This window comes from Leopardus geoffroyi, chromosome C1 (genome assembly GCF_018350155.1).
Source record: "Leopardus geoffroyi isolate Oge1 chromosome C1, O.geoffroyi_Oge1_pat1.0, whole genome shotgun sequence".
In the NCBI taxonomy this organism is placed as follows: domain Eukaryota; kingdom Metazoa; phylum Chordata; class Mammalia; order Carnivora; family Felidae; genus Leopardus; species Leopardus geoffroyi.
This window is the reverse complement of record NC_059328.1, coordinates 190,678,795-190,702,935: the sequence shown is the minus strand read 5'-3', so window position 1 is coordinate 190,702,935 and position 24,141 is coordinate 190,678,795. Positions and strand designations below refer to the sequence as shown.

The following is a 24,141-nucleotide window of genomic DNA, read 5'->3' as shown; positions in this document are numbered from 1 at the left end:
CCCTCACTTCCCTGAGTTAGAATCTGTGCACTGGCCCCAAGGACTGGTATTCTTAGCAAGTTCCACTACCCCAAGTGCTTCTTAGACTAAGGTTGGAGATTAGAATCAAAACCATCTACACAACAAAAATGGAGCCAAAAAGGCTGGTTCACCACAAAATGAGTGCTACATGAAAACTTCCATCGTTACCCATCTGCCCTGGCTCACTCCATTGCCATCCTCTGCCCTGGCTGCAGTACGAAGCATCTTGGGAGCTTTTAAATCAGGGGCGCCTGGGTGGCTCAGTCCGACTTCAGCTCGGGTCACGATCTCGCGGTCGGTGAGTTCGAGCCCCGGGTCGGGCTCTGGGCTGATGGCTCAGAGCCTGGAGCCTGCTTCCGATTCTGTGTCTCCCTCTCTCTCTCCCCCTCCCCCGTTCATGCTCTGTCTCTCTCTGTCCCAAAAATAAATAAACTTTGAAAAATAAAATAAAATAAATCAGCCAAATCCTGAGCCCCAACCCAAAGCAATTACTGGGAGCAGTGTTTAGGTGATTCTAATACGCAGCCAGGACTAAGAGCCTCTGGTTCACAGTTAACTGCTTTACAAGCAAAGAAAGTATAAAAACAAAAGCCTTCCTTGGCTTGATTGCCCCAAACTCCAGAGATGACCTCCAGGTACCACCTGAGTAAAAGATAACATCAGAAAGGAGGGCAATTTCTCCTCCCAAGAAATCTAAAATGACTTTCGTGTGTATATCACTTCAGTCAAACATTTTTTAAATATATGAAGTAAATGTTTTCAGTTTCTCAGCATGTTTCAGGAAAGAGTGAAAACAGGAGTTTGAGGAGCAGACGTATATTTCTGCTTTCAACATCTCTATTGGAAAGACTGGATGTTAAACAGCTTTTAAAGGGAAAATTTCATTTTAAAGAAGTTTAGTGTTTGCACTGGGCACTCACCACCACATAGATTGTATTTTCTTCTTGTGCTGATATTAAACCCTTTTTTTTTCTGATATGAAGAATTCCGGAGTAAAATCTAAAGAATATTAATAGAGCTAAATACAAGACATCAAAATGACCTCCGCCCCTTTTGTAACAAAGCATTGTCCTTGTCCAATTCTCGGTGGTGAGGAAAAGCACTCAGGATGTCAAAGGCACAAAGAATACACCTTTTTCTATAAAACAAATGCTCTGTCTCAACACTGTTAATATTCAGAGATTAGAAAATGAGGTCAGTAATGACAAACGCAATCGTGGCACCCTCGTCAGCCGGTGCTATTACGTGTAAGTGGAAATAACCAAATAGTCTTCAATAAATATTGATTACTCATCCAGCAAACATACCTACTATGTGCCAGGTGGTAGCAGATCAGGCGAAAGGAAATCTCCCCAGGATTTACCCCAAAGAGGGCTGCCTGAACCTGACAAAATCATTCCGGTCTGTGCCCAGGTGAACTCCCCTGCAAAGGCGTGTCACTGTTTTCTGAAGGGGAAACTAAGGCAGAAAATGAACAAAGCTCTTTCACACCAACACGGAGTGCAACTCAAGGGCGGAAGTGTTTTTCCAACACTCCTGTTGGATTTTGCACTGCATTCTTCACATTCTTGGGTGTGCCGAGTCCCCTTTGGAATTAGCCAAAAGCACTGGTGTGAGGAGTGAATCAGCGTAGTTTATAAGGCAGAATTAGCAAGATGTACTTACCAGGCATTAAGGTTCTACATTTTTATAACAGATGGTTATTAGGACAATGAAAAATGCCTTGTGGCCTGCTTTAAAGAAAAACACTGACGTTAGGAGGAGAAATTTTCAGTGTTTTCATTATCTGTTCTTGATGGTCCTTAGGGATCCAAACAGTTCACACAGACTTTGCAGATCGCTTTACTTCTCAGGCTTAATGTGCCCCAGCAGAGAAATTAACAAACAATAACCACCGAAATTCGTTTTAGGAGGATTTCTGAAGTAATACTGGTAAATTAATCGAGACCCACAAATTATTTCAGCCACAGCTAAAACACTGTATTTCTAAAACAAAATGTGCCATTAGACAGCCAGATCCAGAAAAATCAAGAAAACTCTCAGAGGTTGACAGACAGCACATTTAATAAAATAGGAGTTATAAAGGCGTAAGAGGAAATTAACTCAAATGCCTCAGGTTATGTGATAAGGACTCAGTATTTTCAACTTTTCTGACTTTAAAGACTTTTCTGCTGCACTTCCTTGTTCCTGTGCTGAGCAAGAAGCTCTTTATTGACCACTTTCAAAGATAAATAAGTGAGCACAGAGCTATATAATTTAGAGAACTAAATACGCTCTCCTTAGAGTTTCGGAGGACGCTATTAACCTAGCATCAGTAATAACTGTCCTCTTAACTGTTATTCTCATAAGTAGAGAGGGATTTATAACTATCCTGGCTCTATAGCTTGATTCAAAATATTTACTGAGCATCTGCTAAGAGTAAACCACAGCATTGGTCAACATGGCAATACAAAGTGTTATAAAGATAGCTCTTTACCATTCCCAATATAGCTGGGGAAACAGAAAATAAAATCCAAATCACCAAAGGAGTGGTTGAGAGATGCTTTTTCAACTTCTAACTTTCATGTGATATGCCATCTTCTTTTTTTTTTTAATTTTTTTTTAACGTTTTATTTATTTTTGAGACAGAGAGAGACAGAGCATGAACGGGGGAGGGGCAGAGAGATGGGGAGACACAGAATGGAAGCAGGCTCCAGGCTCTGAGCCATCAGCCCAGAGCCCGACGCGGGGCTCAAACTCACGGACCGCGAGATCGTGACCTGAGCTGAAGTCGGACGCTCAACCGACTGAGCCACCCAGGCGCCCCTGATATGCCATCTTCTAACCAAAGTAAGAAGTTTAAAGATTTCTGGGTTGTTGTTTTTTTAATCTTTGTATCTCACCTGCTCACGCCAACTCTCGGCACAGAGATGTTCACACAACAAGAGCCCAAAAAGGATTGATTTCACTTGGTCTCCCTTTTGAATAGTTGGCTACATAGTGGTGAGAGTTGGCCCTAAAGTCTGTGCCAATGAGAAACAACCAGGCCACAAAGTGCAGATTAAAATCCAACATTATGACCTCAACTGACATTTTTACCATTCACAGGTCAGAAATGGTGTGTATACAACTAATTCTAACATTCCACCTTCCTTGGAACTCATTACCAGATTCTCGCAGTTTCTTTCTGCTACTATTTAAGGAAATTCTTAGGCAGGGTTTGTAGACAGGGAGTAGAACAGGAGATTGCAAACTAAGTCAAGATAAAGTGAGTATATTCAGCTTGGAGGGGCATACCTAAGATGGACAGGAAAAGCTTGTCCTACGAAGTTAACAATGAAACATCTGACCTTTGCATTACTTAGCAGATTTACAAAATGTTTCCACAAGCAAGATCTCATTCATTCTGTCCACATGACAAAATTTGTGTCCCCCTTGTACAAAACAGAACTGTAAGGCTGAAGGAGTAAACGGCAGGCAGCAGAGCTGAAGAACAAATCCAGATTTTGTACCAAGGCAGTGCTATTTGCTTAAGACCAGAAATAACTCACCCTCAAAGAGGGGCTCAAAACAAATGATCTCCGGTTTGAGCTTCTCCCTGACCTAGAATTGCCGTATTAAAAAAAAAAGAAAGAAAGAAAGAAAAAAAAAGGTAGCAACTAACTGTATACCACCTGTAGTAGTGCCAGAAAGACAAATAGCTTAGATCAACTCAATTGTAATTAGCTAAACAAAGGACAAATCATCCATAAATTTCTAGAATTCCTTAAGAAGATACATGTCATCCATGTGAATAATTTAGATGAAGTCTTGCCTTGGAACCACTCAGGATCACTTCCAGAACTTGTCTTTTAATCCTACAGTGACCGCAGAAATAGGTAATTCTTCATCTCAATTTGAAAAATAGCATCCCTAGGATAATAGTGACAATCATTTTCAGCAAGTTTCTTAGACCTAAATGAAGCAGGTCCTGAGCTGCTTAAGTTTTACATTATGATTTGTTCTCGTAAGAGGAGATCTCTATATTAAAGCGCTGGTTCCTGATTTGCAAAGGAATTCATCTGGAGGAGACTATTTATTGAAAAAAAAAATCGTTCACATATAAGAATTCAAAATTCATATCACATATCATAATCATTCTTCAATTAATCAAATTTGATGAGGAATTCTAATAACGTTTCACTGTTAAGTTTTTTATATATTAAAAAACAATATAGCAATCACCGTCTAATGTGTAAGACCTAACCACTGCACAGATGATGTTCTAAATTTGAACTTGAAAGGAAAACCCATCAGCGTGCCTGCTTGATTTCTTTAATCTATTCATGTAGGTTAATTACCTGACACTCATTAAGATGACTCTGAGCTTCTTTAAATTTCTGACCATATTAACCTCTCCAACTAATCCTTATTAGAAAAATATTAAAGAGTGTTCATTGCTATTACAAATTGAATTTGAAATGATGAAACAATTATCAAATAAATGGAGTAGAAAACGAGGTTATATGCATGAGAAGATTCAATGCATCAAATATTTTACCTCCATTATTATAAAATAAAGGTCTTAAGGTCTATATCCAGGAAATGTGCTTAAAGATCAGTCCTTGAAAGAAATCTCTCCACTCCACTCTTAGTCTACCTATGGGGGGACAAACAAAAACTTCAAGTTCGTTATTAACAGAATTGTTCAGGAAAAAATTCTTATTTTTTTATGTTATTTTAAACCAAACAATTGGACAAAAAGATTCAAGTATCTAGCTCAGTAAGTCTATATAAAACAATCACTGAATATTATGAGTCTCACATACCCTATCATTCATTTTGCAAATAAAATGGTGCAGACCTATAAAGTACTGGTCAACATCACAAAAGCATGAACTATGAATGGGTGTTACTTCTAAAGACTGAAAACTCATCACTTCAGTTCTAGGACAAAAAAGAAAATACAAAGACATTTCCTCTTTAAATTTCATTTAAAAGTTGTCCTATGCCCTTCATCAGACAATGTACCATACATACTCTGCATGTTTTTTCTTTAAGATATTATGGATAGTGTTAGCAGTGATATTTTGTAAATGTTCACTTAAGCTATACTAGAACTACAAGGCAAAAGAGCTACAAAAGTCTATATTCAGGCAACGGAGTGAAGCAAATGGGAGAATTAGGAGAAGGAACTTAAGGGAAAAGGAGGGAAAAATTGCAAGGCATATTTACCACAAATGACAAGGGATTAAAATCCTTAATATAGAAAGAGTTCTCCCAAAAAGTGTCTATTGTCCATTTTTTTCTTTCAAACTATCAATAGCAAGAGCCAAAGGCAAAACACACACAGCAGAAATTAACTTCATTAGTACTGTTTTTTTTTTTCAAAGATTTTTTTTTAAGTAATGTCTATACCCAACATGGGGCTCAAACCCACAAACCTTGAGATCAAGAGTCACATGCTCTACCGAGTGGGCCAGCCAGGTACCCCAGTACTGCTTTCTTAAATGGCAAAATGTTCACCCCTTCATATTAACAAAAGTGAAAAAAGGTGCATTCTCAAGCATGGTTGTAATCAGAACTCACCGGATTTCTTACTAAAGTCTGTAGGAAGACTGTACCAGAGTTTCACAAACATACACATCTATTGATTCAGGAGTTCCAATTTAAGGAATCAATCTAAGGAAATAACGATGGCTATTCAAAAAATTTGAGAGACAGATGTTCACAACAGCACTGTTCATCACTGTGAAAAATCTAACAACCTGAATATCCAACAATGGTATACTGCTGAAATAATGTGTGATATATGCATACAGTGTAATATTATGTGAACACGCATATGCACACATACACATTTTTTTAAATATGAAATTTATTGTCAAATTGGTTTCCATACAACACCCAGTGCTCAACCCAACAGGTACCCTCCTCAATACACATCATCCACCCTCCCCTCCCTCCCACCCCCCATCAACCCTCAGTTTGTTCTCAGTTTTTTGTTTTTGTTTTGTTGTTGTTGTTGATGTTGTTGTTGTTGTTGTCCTCAGTTTTTAAGAGTCTCTTATGTTTTGGCTCCCTCCCTCTCTAACCTTTTTTTTTTTTTCCTTCCCCTACCCCATGGTCTTCTGTTAAGTTTCTCAGGATCTACATAAGAGTGAAAACGTATGGTATCTGTCTTTCTCTGTATGACTTATTTCACTTAGCATAACACTCTCCAGTTCCATCCACATTGCTACGAAAGGCCCTATTTCATTCTTTCTCATTGCCATGTAGTATTCCATTGTGTATATAAACCACAATTTATCCATTCATCAGTTGATGGACATTTAGGCTCTTTCCATAATTTGGCTATTGTTGAAAGTGCTGCTATAAACATTGGGGTACAAGTGCCCCTATGCATCAGCACTCCTGTATCCCTTGGGTCAATTCCTGGCCGTGCTATTACCAGGTCATAGGGTATATCTATTTTTTTTTTTAATTTTTGGAGGAACCTCCACACTGTTTTCCAGAGTGGCTGCACCAGTTTGCATTCCCATCAACAGTGCAAGAGGGTTCCCGTTTCTCCACATCCTCACCAGCATCTATAGTCTCCTGAGTTGTTCATTCTAGTCACTCTGACTGGCGTGAGGGGGTATCTGAGTGTGGTTTTGATTTGTATTTCCCTGAAGAGGAGTGACGTTGAGAATCTTCATGTGCCTGTTGGCCATCTGGATGTCTTCTTTAGAAAAGTGTCTATTCATGTTTTCTGCCCATTTCTTCCCTGGATTATTTGTTTTTCGGGTGTGGAGTTTGGTGAGCTCTTTATAGATTTTGGATACCAGCCCTTTGTCTGATATGTCATTTGCAAATATCTTTTCCCATTCCGTTGGTTGCCTTTTAGTTTTGTTGATTGTTTCCTTTGCAGTGCAGAAGCTTTTTATCTTGAAGAGGTCCCAATAGTTCATTTTTGCTTTTAATTCCCTTGCCTTTGGGGATGTGTCAAGTAAGAAATTGCTGCGGCTGAGGTCAGAGAGGTTTTTTCCTGCTTTCTCCTCTAGGGTCTTGATGGTTTCCTGTCTCACATTCAGGTCCTTTATCCATTTCGAGTTTATTTTTGTGAATGGTGCGAGAAAGTGGTCTAGTTTCATTCTCCCGCATGTTGCTGTCCAGTTCTCCCAGCACCATTTGTTAAAGAGACTGTCTTTTTTCCATTGGATATCCTTTCCAGCTTTGTCAAAGATTAGTTGGCCATACGTTTGTGGGTCTAATTCTGGGGTTTCTATTCTATTCCATTGGTCTCTGTGTCTGTTTTTGTGCCAATACCATGCTGTCTTGATGATTACAGCTTTGTAGTAGAGGCTAAAGTCTGGGATTGTGATGCTTCCCGCTTTGGTCTTCTTCTTCAATATTACTTTGGCTATTCAGGGTCTTTTGTGGTTCCATACAAATTTTAGGAGTGCTTGTTCTAGCTTCGAGAAGAATGCTGGTGCAATTTTGATTGGGATTGTATTCAATGTGTAGACAGCTTTGGGTAGTATTGACATTTTAACACATACACATTTTTAATTTACCTCTTATACAAATTCTGTGTGCCAGGTACTAGCACACACTCCTAGCGTTTTACAAATGTTAATTCATTTATTCCTCATAACAACTCCATTATATAGGCATTATCATTACACTCATGCCAGAGATGAGGCAATTAAAGCAGGAGGCTAAATACCACTCCCCAAGTTACACAGCTAGTAAGTAGAAGAGCTGAGATTTGAAGCTAGGCAATCTAGCTCCATAGGACATACACAGCCACACAGAAACATATTATCTCTTATAGTGGGATTATAAGACTATAAATAGAATATTTTATGTATCTATATTTTAATTTTCCAACTTGATCATGTATTATTCTTACAAGAAGAAATTTGTTTTAATGCACAAATAGAGTAACTCAGGAAATAGGGAAGGATAGGAAATGTGAAGTCCAAATCATCAAGATAGACATGGGAGTGGAGGCTTCAAAAACAGAACTAACGGAATGAATCTAAGACAAAAGCAGGAGGCCCAGATCTGAGCTTAATTTTTTATCTGGTCGTCTTAATTGGTCAATGTCAAATACTTTGGGAAAGCTATTCATTTGGAGCTCTATTTCCCAAAGGCTCTTATTATACATAACAGTAATTATTCTGTGGGACACTAATAGATAGGAAGGCACCACAATCACATGGTTTTATACACCGGATTAAACAAAGGTAAAAAATGATTCCTTTGCCACAAAATATATTCAAACCTTCAGTGACTCTACCAGAGACTAACATTTCCCAACTTATTTGTCCGTGAAATTATTTTCCAAAGATCTCTTCCTAATACCAAGGCTGTATGAAGCCCACTCTGGAAAAACCTGGATTGGAATATGTCCACTCATTCATTCCAACAATTACCAAGTGTGTATAACGCGGCAGGCTCTCCCTCGCACAGCGATGCAAGCTGCCGACAGGGAAGACCAGTTCTAGGCCCAGCTCACCACTCACCGGCCCTTGTAAGATTGTTTACTCAGAGTAGAAGAGGGTCAATATCACCTGTTCCCCTGCTCTAACGGAAATGTAATGAGTTTGCAAAGCACCTTCCCACATGTTAGCAGTATAATCCTATGCAAACAACTACCTCCTCTCCACTCTCCAGGGCTAGGTTGCCATCACTGGTACATCACCGTTTCCAACACCTTGGCTGGAGAGACAGGTGGGATTAAAAAGAATAGTTTCAGGGGAACTCTGACCAACAAATACAAAGGCATCCACACCCGGAGACTTTTAAGGGGCTGCACCAATTAGTGAGAACTCATCTGTGGGAACCTCTTATTTATCAGAGAGGCATCACTGGTTCAGATCTCTACCACAAAAAAACCTGCCTCAGCCCCTGGCACTTGAGAAAAATTATTCTGTTCTCAGCAAGGAGTTGTGGAGGCACTACACAGTAGCATGGAATAGGGTCCTCTTCACAGATCCTGAGCACCACCAAAATCAAGCCAATGAATTAGGCAGGTTAATTTCCCATACCCAATTCTCCAGCCAGCTTAATTCCTCAAAAGCCTGAAATTGCTGCCTTTACACACATATAAATATAAACCACAAATACAAATGTTCTCTGCAATTGTATTTCTTGCTAAGCTTCGCTTACTTGAAAGATTATTTGGAGGGTGTTCTGTGTTTTCGAACGTGCTGAGGGTTTTTTGCAGCTAACACTCTGTGCGCTTTTCCACCAGGCAAACAAACCTCTAATCCTCTAAAGCCAGCAAATGGCAGACCCCTTTATGAGCAGCAGGATTCATCCTTGAACATGGAAGTCAAATAACCATTCTATTGTCTTTTTGCTCAACTACTCAAAAAACAGGTATGTGTCACCCATTCTTTGTTTCCAGACTGGCAAAACAAAAGGGATCTAAAAAGCTACTTGGAAAATAATGTCCCATAAGGTTCCATTACCACCCAGGAAGCCCTGCTCCAAGACTCTCAGCATCCCTACAAAGGTAAAACAAGTAGGAACAAAAGACACATAAAAAGAATAAAAGATGGTTGATGATTTAAAGGGCTGGGTGATAAATACACGATTGCAAAGTGTTTCACAATAAAGTTTTTTTTTAATGAAAAAGAAGGAAACAATGGCCATTAGACAACAAAAACCAAGGATATTATATTCCTTTATCTGACTTAATAATTCTAAATGGATTTATGAAATGCATTCTGTATCAAAAACCATCACAAGACTCCCAGTGCTATATTGTTCTTATTTGTCATTATACGCAGTAGACAGAGCTCCATGGCAAGAGAATACATGTTCTTACAGCACCTAGCACCACGGCACCTGCAAATAATCAGTTGCGGGGGAAAAAAAAAAAAAAAAAGGTTTGCTGAATGAACGAATACAATCCCATTTCCTTATTTCACTGGAGAATTCAAACTGAGCCCCATAGCACAGCAGTCTCGTTTCTCTTCAAAAATCTAATTCTGAGTCTCAATTTTGGCCAGGTCTCCAATTATTACAAAACATAAGACAAAAGTCAAACCAAATGAAATACTGGAAATATACCCTCATTGTATCCATTTGACTTTGCATAAGGTTTTGTGACTCTCAGAAACTTAGTTTCCTTAGCCCCAAAATGATGAAAAGAACTTACAAAAGGACTCTTTTTATTTGGATAAAATATATAAATGTCCCACCACTTAATATGTGGCAATAACGCTTGGTTTTCTGTAAACTGTTTCTTCCTGCCCAGCTTCTTCCTTCCATGCGCCTTCATTCCCCACCACAGATAGTCTACAAACACAGGCAGTAACCAGCATTAAGGAAAGGGGAGCAAGAGTCAAACCAACCACGGTCTTGAACACACCATCCCCTATGGTGACCATCCTTGCCCAAACCCTCAGACTCCATCTCAGTTTTTCACCTGCTCAATGCTTGGCCTCATCATGAAATCCACCATTAGTGATTCAGAAAGAGAAGAATTCCCACAGTCAGTAAGAAAGAAGCCGGGGATGAAACAGAAACAGACTAGACACTGCTCTTCTTTGGAGACTGGAGAGAGAGAAACTATCTTCTTGGTATCTCAGGCAGGCATCCTGAGTGAACTTTCCTCCCAAGACAAAGAAACATCCATGTCACAAAGATACACCAAGGGTCAAACAGGACTTTCTGAACTGATGCAGCATCTGAGCACCCTGTGTCACTTGTAAACAACTCCAGGAAATTTCTAGAGGAAGCCCTTTCTAGAAGATAGACTCATGACCCTAAGGAACAGACATTTCTCTAGCCAAGCCACTGCAAGCAACACTCAGATTTTTGCACTTAAGTACAATGACAGTGGAAAAAAAATGAATGAAGGCAACTGATCAAACCACCTCACAGACACCATCCTAGCTCCGGTCTCTATCTTCCTTTAATTCTGTGCTATCTACACGGCAGCGTTTGAGTTTTGTTTTGTTTTGTTTTGTTTTCCTTTATGCTGTATTTTCTGACTTTTTCTTCAGTTGTGTGTTATTTTTGTAGGTCAGAGAATAAAATAACCAGCAGATCTACCTAAAAGAGAGACAAACATTGCTTTCCGCTAGGAAACACAACGATAAAATTCAGTGGGGAAAGGAAAGAGGTCATGGGAAACTGAAAAGTTGCAGTAGCACCTCAGCACTGGGATCCACAGCAGGGCTTCTGGGGTCCTGTGGCCTGGGGACAATCTGGCTCCACCACTAGGTAGATGTTTGATACTGGGGAAAAAAATGACTTACCCCTTGCTTATCCACTTATAAGATGGACATAAGAGTACTTACTCAGGGGGCACCTGGGTGGCTCAGTCAGTTAAGTGTCCAACTTTCGGTATCAGCTCAGGTCGTGATCTCATGGTTCATGGGTTCAAGCCCCACATCGGGCTTCACACTGATAGCGAGAAGCCTGCTTGGGATTCTCTCTCCTTCTCTCTCTCTCTCTCTCAAAATAAAAAAATAAACTTAAAAAAAAAAAAAGGAAGAGTACTTATTTAAAGGATGCCTCTTAAATCTGTGTGAGGGCTCAGTACATGTGTTTCGAACACAGCAAGTTCTCCACACGGTCATTACTGTCACATTCTCCGGGTTCCTTCCACCATCCTACTCAGAGTGGTGACCATCTTAATTCTTTGCCATCACTGTGAAAATTTATCAAGGGAAACTCTACAGAGAGGAGTTATGCTTTGTATATTTTTCATCATGCTAGGTAGATGGCATTATAGATGCTGCATTTATAGAAATGCACAAGAGCAAAACGATGATTTTTGTGAGTAATGTATACAGACTTGAGAGACGTCAATCTTCTAGCACTAGCATTTGACCTCATCCCCATGTGGTAATGAGGATAACTTCTCTTTACCCAACATCTGTTTTTACTTTAGTTCCTTGATCTTTCATTCCTTCATCTCCTTTGCATTTATTCAGTTCTGGAATTTTGTTTCAGGAGGCAAGTGTGATAGACTACTTTGTGACATCTTAGAGTGACATAATCACTTAATTTTGGTCCTTATGACAGAGTTTTGGATTTGAAGGAGCAGTCAGGGCACCACTGATGAGTTCCTCAGTGAAGTTTTCATTCAGTAAGGTCATTTTCACACCAAAATACTTAGATGCCACCAGTAAAGTGTTACAGTGTGCTGGTCATGGGCAGCAAATCATGGTTGTGGGTAGAAGTCATTTCTGATTCGTGAGTTGTCTGGCAAATGAGATCACTCCCTCTGCTAAATATTCACCTACAAAAATTAAATCAAACCAAATAATGTCCCTCAGTAGATGAATGGATAAACAAAATGTAGCAAATCTATACAAGAGAATATCATTCAACTACAAAAGAGAACGAGTACTGACACATGCTACAACACGGACAAACCTGGAAAATATTACGCCAGGTCAAAGAAGCTAATTACAAAGGACCACATATTGGTTCTTGATTCCACTCATATGAAATGCCCAGAGTAGGCAAATCTACAGAAACAGAAAGTAGACTAGGGGTTTGCCAATGGCTGAGGGGATTAGGGAATGATGGCTAAGAGGAGTTGGGTTTGTTGGGGGGGGGGGGGGGTAATGAAAATATTCTAAAATTCTAGCAGTAGATGCACAATTCTGCAGATACACTAAAAGGCAATGAACTGTGCATTATAAATGTGTGAACTGTATGGTATGTAAATTATATCTCCATAAAGCTGTTATAAAAGAAAAACGAGGCATAAATCGTGAAACAAGTATATAAAAATTTAAAACGTCAAAAATATCCTATGAAGTTAAAAGTGGAAGAGCTGATTATTTGAGTTAATCTTATTTTCATCACTTATTTTCATCACTTATTTCATCAAACAACTGTTATTAAAACAACAGATTTTCGGGGCACCTGGGTGACTCAATCAGTTAAGCGTGTGACTTCGGCTCAGGTCATGATCATCATCTCACGGTTGGTCAGTTCGAGCCTGGTATCGGCTCTCTTGAAGCTCAGAGCTTGGAGCCTGCATTGGGTTCTATGTCTCCCTCTCTCTGACCTTCCCCTGCTCGCTCTCTCACTCTCTCGCTCTCTCGCTCTCTCTCAAAATTAAATAAACATTAAAAAAATTTTTTTTAAGCAACAGACTTTCAAGGGAGGTTTTCCTGTGTTTTTATCCATGAAGAACAAAAACTACCAAAAAACACATCTTTTATTACAATTCATTAAAAAATGGATGAGACATGCTGTTTTTCTTCCACTAGGTCATAAAAATATCAGACTTAACTCAATGTATGGGTTTCCAGGGAAAAGGAGAGCCACCTTTCTACTCCCTGCTGAGAATGTGAGTCAACCAAGCATTTTAAGAAGGGAAGGAAAAATAAGATAAAAACAGAGAGGGAGGCAAACCAGAAGAGACTCATCAATACAGAGAACAAACTAAGGGTTGCTGGAGGGGTGTTGGGTGGAGGGATGGGCTGAATGGGTGATGGTCATTAAGGAGGGCACTTGTTGGGATGAGTACTGGGTGTTATAGCTGAGTGACGAATCACTAAATTCCACTCCTGAAACCATTATTACACTATATGTTAACTAACTTAGATTTAAATAAAATTCTTATAAATAAATAAGTAAGTAAAAAGTACTCCAGCTTTCTAAAATGGCCATGGTTGGTCCCCTCAGGCCCTTGGCCTCCAGCCATCTCCTATATTGCCTTTGCTGCAGAGGTCACTGAGGGGTCGCCAGTTTCTCTCTTGCCACCCAGACAGGTCTGTATTTCAACCATACCTAAATGACAATTGTCTGCCTTACTTGCTTTTCAGATCACAAAACTGCTGCATGAGTAGAAAAAAAACGATACCCAAATTATCCATCCAGGAGACTCTTATCAAATATATATAACTTTAAGAGACAATTTCAGCACACTAAAAGGTAGAATAACACTCTATAGTAATTCTGCATTATGCTTTCATAATAAAACACATCGTTACAGATAAACATATCATTTTTAATTCATCTTGCACAGTGGGAACTCCAAGAAATTAATGACGGGCCAAGTAAAAAGTTGGAGAAATTTTATCCAAATCCTACATGCTTCTTAGTGATACTTCTTCTCTCATCCAGATGCAGTTATAAAATTAAAATTCAGGAGACATATTTTTATAACCCACCCATCTTTCCCAAGCCTGACACTTGGACACACCATTTGCTTATGAACCTTACCCCTAAGCCCCTAAGGACATTCTTTTACTATACCATTGAGTTGGCAGCTATTGTTCTAATTTCCCTACTGATGAGCCAAACAGTTAATCTGTTTTAACACACAATGCATAAAAGGTTTCATTTCAGTCCAGAAAAGAGAAAGAGACACTTATAATCACTGGGCATTCATATTTGAATGACAGCTAAACATAAAGGAACATCAGGCATGCAGCCATCTGGAAAAAAGCTGGTATTCTTTCATATTATCTGTTCTCAAACCTTTAAGACAAAAGGGTCAGAGGTTGGCCCAAGACTTCCATTTAGTAAGATGCTCATTTCAAATCCATGGCCATTAATAAACATTCTGTCAGCTCCACAATAAAAGACAATCAGCTTCCCTCTCTTTCCATTTGGTGCATTCTGAAAGATGGCTTCATAATAAACATATACATGCACACTTAGAATTACTTTATTTACCAGGATAAATTGTGCGTGCCTGCTTAGAAGTAACACTTTTTTTTAGTTCCAAATGAAAAAGAAACATAGTTTACTGAGTATTAACACATAGTAATTGCAACATTCATTTTAATATAAAAGACAAAGTAGGCAATCAACGCGTGCTTATTATTAAAACTGCAATTTTTCTCCGTTAAAGTTATTGAAGCCCAACTGGAGATATTAAATTTATTACAAATGCTGAAGGAACCACAATATATAGAGAAAAGCTAGCTCACTGCCTATCTTTAAAACAAAACCCTATTTTATGTTGTATATATAATTTGAAAATGTCTTTTAATTCTTGTTATTCCCAGATCCTTTCTCCCTAGCCCAGCCATGAAAGTCTGAATCTCACCATTCATACACCCAGGAGATAGTTAGGCAAAGACCCTCAATGACTGATCATTGACATCAGCATCCATGTCAACAAGAATGTACAATAAAGCATCCACAAACGAAGGTGTCTGTCTGAATAGCATCCTCACAAACATTTTCTCAGGCATTTTTCACAGTCACAAGGAGACGGGGGGAAGAAGAAACTGCCCAGGATAGCAGTTGATCAATGGCAAACTGGAAAGCAGGGCTTGCTGATTCTCAAAAGCAAGTCCCCGCCCCTCCCACAACCAATCAGCCCATGGGACCCAATCTTCACCCTGAAACTAGGGACAGTGTTGGGATTGCTGCCCACCAGGATTCCCATACCACCACCCACCCAGCCAGAGCGCTGCTGTCTCTCCTGGCCAAGAGGAAGGTACTTGGCTCAGTTCTACATCCAGTCCCTAGTCCTCCCATTTCCCTAAGGAAGGCTATTCTGCAGAATTGGATCTTGCGCCCATCCCAAAGAGAAGCCCTATAAGGAGAGTATACAGAGACAGCTCCCAAGCCAACTAACAGCCAGGAGGAGGCTTATTATGATGTTGTGAGCACAGAAGATGGAAGTTCTCTGCCTAGAGCAACCAAACATCCTGATTTTCCTAGAGTAGTCCAAGTTTACCCTGTGGTCCAGGCATACTATTAACAGCACCCTCATTTATTCCTCAAAGTGCCTCCATCTGAGTAAGTTAATCAGTTGCCCTATATATACCTGTCTGAAGGAGTCCTGGTTTAGTCTTCCTTCATTCTCCCACGGTCCAGGAATATTCCTTTTCCCTCAACCCCATTTTCCCCCATTTGAGAAACGGCCAGGGTTATCTAAGCAGGACTCAAGCTCTAGGTGGAACAGCAACTGGATGACAGGATTCAAAGGAAATTTAAAACACCCTCCTGCCCCCAACACTTCTCATTTGCCCTGACTCCCTACTCCTACCCAAAAACTCAGCTCAGCCCACCTCCTCTAGGAAGCCCTCCCTGAATTCGGCCACCTTTCTCATCTCAGAGAGGATATATGCATTAGGTATTCCTCTCCCTCTCTTTCTATAGTCCCCTATATATCTGGCTGTATCACACACTTTCTAACTAGAGGATAGAGGATATCCACTAGAGGACAGACACCCTGCCTCTTACCTTCCCTCTCCTCAGAACTCAGTTCAATGCCTGCCCCTTGGTGAGCATTTAAATAATGTTCAGTAAATAATTTTTTAAAGTATTTTGGGGCCAGGATGTGATGGGCCTTTAGGCCTTGAGCAGAAGGTAGAGATTCACACTGTGAACAATGAGAAACAAGAGTTACAAAAAACATTTTGAGTAGGAAATGACCAGAGTTGTTTTGGGGATGATGATTTTAGCTAAAGGGCAGAAGATGGACCTCAAGGGTTTCACCCAGTCCCTGTAATCAAACTACTACACAGCTGGATGATCCCACCTTAGCCTCCTATTTCACACCAAACCCACTTCCCTATTTCCTACCACTCTACTTCCTTTAGAAGTATTACCATCTTGTCCACGTAGAACACTTGAAGTACTTTTTGTTTGGTTCTGTCATATTCCTGTCTCTGTCTCCTACTTCATTGGTCCTCAACATAATCTTAGAATAAGGAGATCACATGCCTATTTTCTCTTTGAAGAATCTCATACACAGAACATGATTTGCCCAAGAGCACACAGCTAGTAAGTTTCCATATTTCAACTCTGAGATATGAAACAAGATAATCCCCTTCCTAATACTCCCATTCTGGGGGGATCCTGGATGACTCAGTCAGTTAAGTGTAAGACTTCGGTTCAGGTCATGATCTCGTAGTTCGTGAGTCTGAGCCCTGCATCAGGCTCTATGCTGATGGCTCAGAGCTTGCAGCCTGCTTCAGATTCTTTGTCTCCCTCTCTCTGTGCCCCTCCTCTGCTCACACTCTCTTTCCCTCTCTCTCAAAAAAATAAACATTAAAAAAAATCATAACATCGTCTAATACTCCCATTCTGTCAAGGGCACCAACATTTTTCTTGCCACCTGCATCAAAAATCATAGTTATCTGAAATTCAATGGCTTTTTGTCATTGACTATTTCCAACAATCCTTTTGATTTTCCATACCTGAATTCCTTCCTTTCTGATTCATCCATCCTAAGCTGGACCTCTCAAACATTCGTAAAACCCTGTGTAATAGCTATAACGGGACTCCTAGATTCTGTTCTCTTCCCAATGCAGAGCATTCTAAACAGACCAAACAGATCAATACAGATAAAAATAATGCCTTCGTTCAGTCCCACCAGGGCTAGAAAACTTACATGGACTCCCCAGAAACTTCAATGTCAAATTCAAAGTCAGCACAGTGGCATTTAAAGCTTCTTAGTATGTGGTCCCAGTTCATTTATCCCATCTTCTTATTGCTATTACCCTCCAACATAAATAGTGTTGAATCCGATCAGCCTCCTTACAAGCCTGCTTCCGTATCTATTCCCCCATCAATGCCTCTGTTCCCCATCTTAACTGTCCAGTTTCAGCTCTGCCCCTCTTTCCCTATGAACATTTCCAACCACTCTGCTACTAGCACCTTTAACATATTTTTCTACCTAATGTCCTAATGACAGAATCTCTTATATTCTGCCCTAAGTAGACCACATAGACATGTGCTATTGTCTGAATCTCTGTATATGCGGCTCCTTGAGGGCAGAGAGTCCTGTCCAAAGCCTCCACCGGTCTCACTTGCCAGGGCCCCGCCCTAAGCACCCTAACAAGGCTTCAGGAATACTTACCTAGTCTTAACACAAATTTTTAATCACATCTGCTAAGTTTTGTTTTGTTTTTTTAATGTGGTATCCCAAAGAGTTTGAGAAAAGAGAGAAAACCAAAGCCAGAACCATCTGGAGACCACATTTTAGGAGGGATGTCGAAGGAACAGGGGATTTTTAGATTGAAGTAAAAACGTCCCAACCTTCTGTGTCCTCTGGAAACCAGAGCTTAAAGGCTTCTGCATGGAAGGGGAACTGATATAGATAATTTCCATTTTTAAATGTAATGATTCTAGTTAAAAAAAAAAAATTGGGGGAGGAGGGGCGCCTGGGTGGCTCAGTTGGTTAAGCGTCTGACTTTGGCTCAGGTCATGATCTCACAGTCGTGAGTTCGAGCCCCGAATCTGGCTCTGTGCTGACAGCTCAGAGCCTGGAGCCTGCTTTGGATTCTGTGTCTCCTTCTATCTCCGTTCCTTACCTGCTCACTCGCTCGCTCTCTCTCTCAAAATAAAAAAAGATTTAAAAAATTAAATTTTTTTTTCACCAAGGACTGTTCCTTGTTTGGAGGAAGAAGGGAATAGAATTTTTCTCTCAATTTTTTTTTTTTTTATTTTTAAAGTAAACTTGGGAATCCATTTTAAGGGATATATTTCAAATATAAAATGAAAAAGCACCTTTCACTGATGTATTCTACAATAAGATTTAATTTAAAAATAAAGATTAGGAACAATTATGCAAAGTAAATGAAATTACCAAATATAATGATGCAGAGCCTTTGAAAACCATGAAAGAAACCAAAAGCCCAGTGGAAATATTTGCATTTCAAATACCGGGAGATGAAAGTTTCTGCAAGAACCAAAGTAAAATATCCAGCACTAAATAGTGGTGAGGGCCTTCCCCAAGATGAATTCTTATGATTCCGTCCTTGAAATAAACACACAGGTTACCTCCTTCCTCCATAAGTTTCAGCATCTTCGATATTAAAAAACCATTGTGTTATTACGGGCCAGCTTTTTCTCATTAAGTGTATGATAAATGGGTTCCTGTAACTCCCACATATTGTTTAGTTTGTTCTGCATGAAAGAATTCTAAATCTGACATGACCAAGAGAGCCTAGGTCCAATTCACTAAGTCTACACAACCACAAGAGAAGCGATTGGTTTGAGCTCTAAAGTCAGATACCATGACTTGTTGCAGTGTGTTTTTTTCCGCTTCGATCAATACCACGGTAATTCCAATGTACACCCTCCCTCGGAGTATTATGAAAGTTGTATGAGCAAATAAAAAGCCATCTGAGATGACCCAGGGCCTGCTCTTCTCGCTCAGAGCAAAATAGAGAAGGACTGATTATGTTTGAGCTGAATGAACTTCATTTTAGTAATTCGGGGCTTTTATAAAAGGAATTTAGAATTGGTGAAGTGGCTTTCTTTGCTTTAATCCAACACATAAAAAGCTACTTCTTATATTTAAATGTCCTCATAAAGCAATCCAAATATCTTCACATTTAGATTATAGAAAAGCTCCAAAGTGAAAGTGTCTATCAACAATTCCATTTATCTGCGGACAATTCATTGCCTACAATGAATAAAAATGCCGTAAAGTAATTAAGGTAGATGGAAAATAGAAAATTCAATTTTTTTTTAAAGATTCTCTCAGTTTTAAGTAATGTAGTAATCTGGGCGGAATTAACCATCATAAAATAGCTTTTTATCTTCCCTATGTCCTGTAAAAGGTAAGATTTATCCTATAAACATCTCTCTTAGGATGAGTTTTCTGGCTCTTTCATATAAGTTATGTCTTCTCCATCTTACTGGCACACCCAACACCGTTGGCAAACTTGCTCATGTTTAAAAAAAAAAATCACACACACTCATACACACACACACACACACACACACACACACACACACACACCATTTTACAGGATATGAAGAGTCAGTAGCTTCCTGAAACAAAACATTTTCATTTTTTTTTTATATCGTGTTTCTATAATATGGTCTGGAGGATTTGGTGGTGTACATTATCTAGCACCCCTGTATACTTCAGGGAGAATTTGCTAACACATCGTAGATCCCAATTTCTCTGTCAAGAATACACAATAGAAGTAAAATACCCTACATTCACCAGGGTTCGTCACATGTACTTTAAAAATTAGGTACTAGCACAAAATGTTTAAAGTTTTGAGATTTATTATATTTAATATTTACTATTAATAAGTCAAGTACTATGTAAGAGTATAAAAACTCCCAAACACTAAAAGCAGTCCTTAACTAAGGGATAAGAAACACACCAGGAGCTGCCTCTCTGGCAAACCTTGTGGATACGTTGGAAACAAGCAGATTTATGGAAGTCATCAATTCTGGGCCTCAGTGTTCTTTTTGATTGTGAAGGCTATCATTAACTGCAGATTAATTCCGATGGAAAATAAAGTCAGAACGCATTACTAGAATCTGTAGTTGGCAATTCCAGCGAAAAGCTAGAAATTAGCAACCAATTCTAACCCTGCCTCTGCAGCTCCTTGCTGGTAACCTTGGGGAAGCACTTAAATCTCCAAGTGTTTAAATAGCTTCTTTCTCAAAACAGGGGCACACCTTTAGACTTGGATAATGTGTCTGATGTCATAAAGAAAGGCTTGTTAAAATAAATATAATATCGTATCGTCTAGTATGTATTTCCGATGGAATTAGGCAGGACATCATTAGAAAGAAAATATGATATTGTATTTATTTTAATAAACCTTTCTTTATGACATCAGACACATTATCCAAGTCTAAAGAACGCTGAGCTCTACGGGGAGCTACTATTACAACAGCAGTACATACGGCTTAGCTCCGCTGGGTACAAAGTACTTGGCCCATCAGGCAGAACAAATAAAATGCTATGTACTGTAATTCCATTTTTCTTTACAAATATCTTCAGATGGTATACAAAGGCAAAGTCTGTCATCTCATATACATACATGAAATCATCAGCCTTTAGGTGATATGTCTAGAAAGTAACTAGTCCTCAAAGAAACAGATGTTTAAGGTTTACTACAGATAAGATTACCAATGGGTCTTTTTAAACTTACATATATTTTAAATATAAGGACTGTAAAAACAAACATACTGAATGGGAGAGAGAGATGGGCCTGAAGTAAAGCAGAAAGAGAGAGGATATTAAGGAAAAGGTGCAACCTCTATTAAGCCTTTCGATCACACTACTTATGAAAATGAATATAAGATGTTAACAGTTTTAATATGATTATTCCTGAGGAACCTGAGTCAGTCAGTAGAGCAGGCAACTCTTGATCTTAGGGTTGTGAGGCTGAGCCCCACATTGTGGGTAGAGTTTACTTTAAAAAAATGATTATACCTGGGGTGCCTGGATGGCTCAGTCAGTTAAGCTCCGACATCAGCTCAAGTCATGAACTCCTGGTTCGTGGGTTCAAGCCCTGTGTCAGGCTCTGTGATGACAGCTCGGAGCCTGGAGCCTGCTAAGGATTCTGTGTCTCCCTCTCCCTCTGCCCCTCCCCCCACTCACACTCTGTCTCTCAAAAATAAGTAAACGTTAAAAATGAAGATTATTTCGGGGCGCCTGGGTGGCGCAGTCGGTTAAGCGTCCGACTTCAGCCAGGTCCCGATCTCGCGGTCCGTGAATTCGAGCCCCGCGTCAGGCTCTGGGCTGATGGCTCAGAGCCTGGAGCCTGTTTCCGATTCTGTGTCTCCCTCTCTCTCTGCCCCTCCCCCGTTCATGCTCTGTCTCTCTCTGTCCCAAAAATAAATAAATGTTGAAAAAAAAAAATTAAAAAAAAAAAAAAATGAAGATTATTCCTAAAAAAAAAAAAAAAAAAAAAAATGGTTCCCTCTTCTACCTACCTCTATCTACCAAGAAACTGCCCTAAGAGCCTCCTTTATGATAGCAGCAACCAAACATCTCTGTTCCACAGGACCTCAATACATTAGAAAGGCCACAAAGCTGGTCACCTGCTGGTTTGCACTCAGGTGCATTCCCTCTTCTGCTCTGGAGGGAACCATACTTCCCAACTGGTTTGGCCAATAGGAAGCACCAGTAGGTACAAGACTAGAGCGCATAGGCAAGAGGAGAGAAGAGAGGCTATTTCTCCTTCTCCTCCTCTGCATCAGGTGGCATCTCCAATTCCCTCTATTAGTCTCAGTTCCTGCCAGCTAGCCCCCCACCCCCCACTGGGGTTCTAGCGCCCTCCCAGATGTCTCCGGCATCTGAGATCCAGAAACACCACCCGTTCCCATCATCTCTCCAGCCCTAGGGGTGTTGTAGCTGCTTCCTGCTGCTCTCTGCATTGCCCCACCATCTCCAATGTGCCTCCCCAACTCTTGCATCATCTCTGTGGACAATGCACTGTTTTAAATCCCCTTTGTTTATAAGGCCTGGAGTGGTTTCTAGACCCTGAGCTAAGAGTCAAGAGACTTCTGTTTATTTAATCCTGTCTCTGCTCTTAAAACCATGTGACCCTGGAAAACTTCACAATCTCTCTAGACTTGAATTTCTTTATCGAAAACTGAGGGATTGGAGAGCTTTCAAAATCCCAATGTCCAGGTCATAGCCCATACTGATTCAATCGGAATGTCTGGGGGCGGGAACCAGGCAACAGTATTTTCAAAAATAATCTCCAGATGGTTCCAGTGCACAACAAAGTTTGGTAACAGCTTCACTAGAAACTAGAATTTGAGCTCATGTGTTCTGGGGTTTTCTAGAATAGCCTAAGATAGCAAATTTAGAGTAAGAATAGCACATTTTCAGAAGTTAACTCAGCTTGTTCTTAGAACTGTGCTCTCAACTAGCTATCTTAATTCTACCTTTTACTTATAAGCAAAATGTACACTTAATCCATGTCATGTGTTACACTCAACATGTAAATATGCAAGCATCAAACAAATTCCAAGTAGCCAGTCTGGCAAGTCATATAAGAACCACCTCGAGGAAACAGTCTGAAACTAATTAAGTTCCAAACGTCCCATGGGGTGCCTGAGTGGCTCAGTTGGTTAAGCGTCTGACTTCAGCCCAGGTCATGATCTCCCGGTTCATAGGCTCTGGCCCCGCATCGGACTCTGTGCTGACAGCTCAGACTCTGGAGCCTGCTTCAGATTCTCTGTCTCCCTCTCTCTCTGTCCCTCCCCCATTTGCTCTCTTTCTCTCCCACTCTCTGTCAAAAATAAACATAAAAGAAAACATAAAGGTCCACTGGCCAACGTCAGGGCCTATATCCCCACCTCCACCCTTTTCCCACTATAGCCTCCCACTGCTTCTGCCTTTTACCTTTCTGACTCTCGTTTCCCTCCTCTGCTCCCTAAGAGAGCAGATCGCAACTTCCCTGAGTACAGACCACCTCTACCTTAAATCTAATTGCATGAACTACATCTTCTTGGCTCCAGCACTGGCTTACTCCACAGTCCCACCACCCCTAGCTTCTGGTCTCCCTGGCACCCTTAGCGACCTCTCCCAGCACTGCTCATCAATGAGCTCACTGGGAACTTTGGCAAACAGGCCCTCACTGGTAGTGACAAGCCACAGTAAGAGAAAATTAGCCCTGGAAATGTGTGTGCCAAGATCTGAACAAGGTTGAATGATGTGACAAGTTTGCACTGCTGCTTTGCATCAAAGACAAATTTGATCTACCCATGAAAAGAGTATTTTAAAACCACAAATATATATAATGACAATGTGATTCTGATTCAGTGTATCTGGGGTGGGCCAGAAATCTCTATTTAATAAATACCCCAAGGGATTCTCATGCAGGTGGTCCTCAGACCATACGTTAGACATCATATCAGAGATGCATACTGTGTTGCCTTTAAGGAAGCAAATGGCATCTCTATGGATACGCAGATACTTCTGTTAAATGCTTCTCACCAGCTGCATAAAAACCTTCCTTTCACAACTAAACACAGAAGGAACTTTGCTAGCAAAGGGATTGGGAAGAGCAGAGTAGGTGGGGAGGAGGTTCCACACAATCCAAGCCTGGTTCAAGTTCTCAAATCCATAAACATACCTGCATACCCTATCCATTCTGTAGAAGCAAAACCCTGAGGTAGGGTTCACTACTCAATCTTAGAACCCTGAGGGATCCAAGAATTATAAGCTAAATAAATACATAAATAAATAACTAAATAACACTACAATCTATTTTCACTGAAACTTATATGCCACTTTAGCATATTATTTTAAGTTACAGACACGTGGAAAATAGCAGGTGCAAGAAGGACACTGTTTCTCTTTTTTATTTCTGAGAGCAGGAAATAAAACCGCCATGTGAAAGGTGTCCTCTTTGTACCAAGAGAAAGCAAGACATTCTATCACCAGGGATGAGCAATCAGGCCAAAAGAAATCTGTGCAAACCAACCTCATTAAACGAACCCTTGCCTTCCTACTCACCT

General features: G+C 40.1%; 1 protein-coding gene across 3 annotated transcripts in view; it reads right to left on the bottom strand.

Annotated features, from left to right (window-relative positions):
• Nucleotides 1-24,141, bottom strand: part of PARD3B (par-3 family cell polarity regulator beta) — a 1,015,886-nt gene that overhangs the window by 945,098 nt on the left and 46,647 nt on the right. The window lies entirely within an intron of this gene.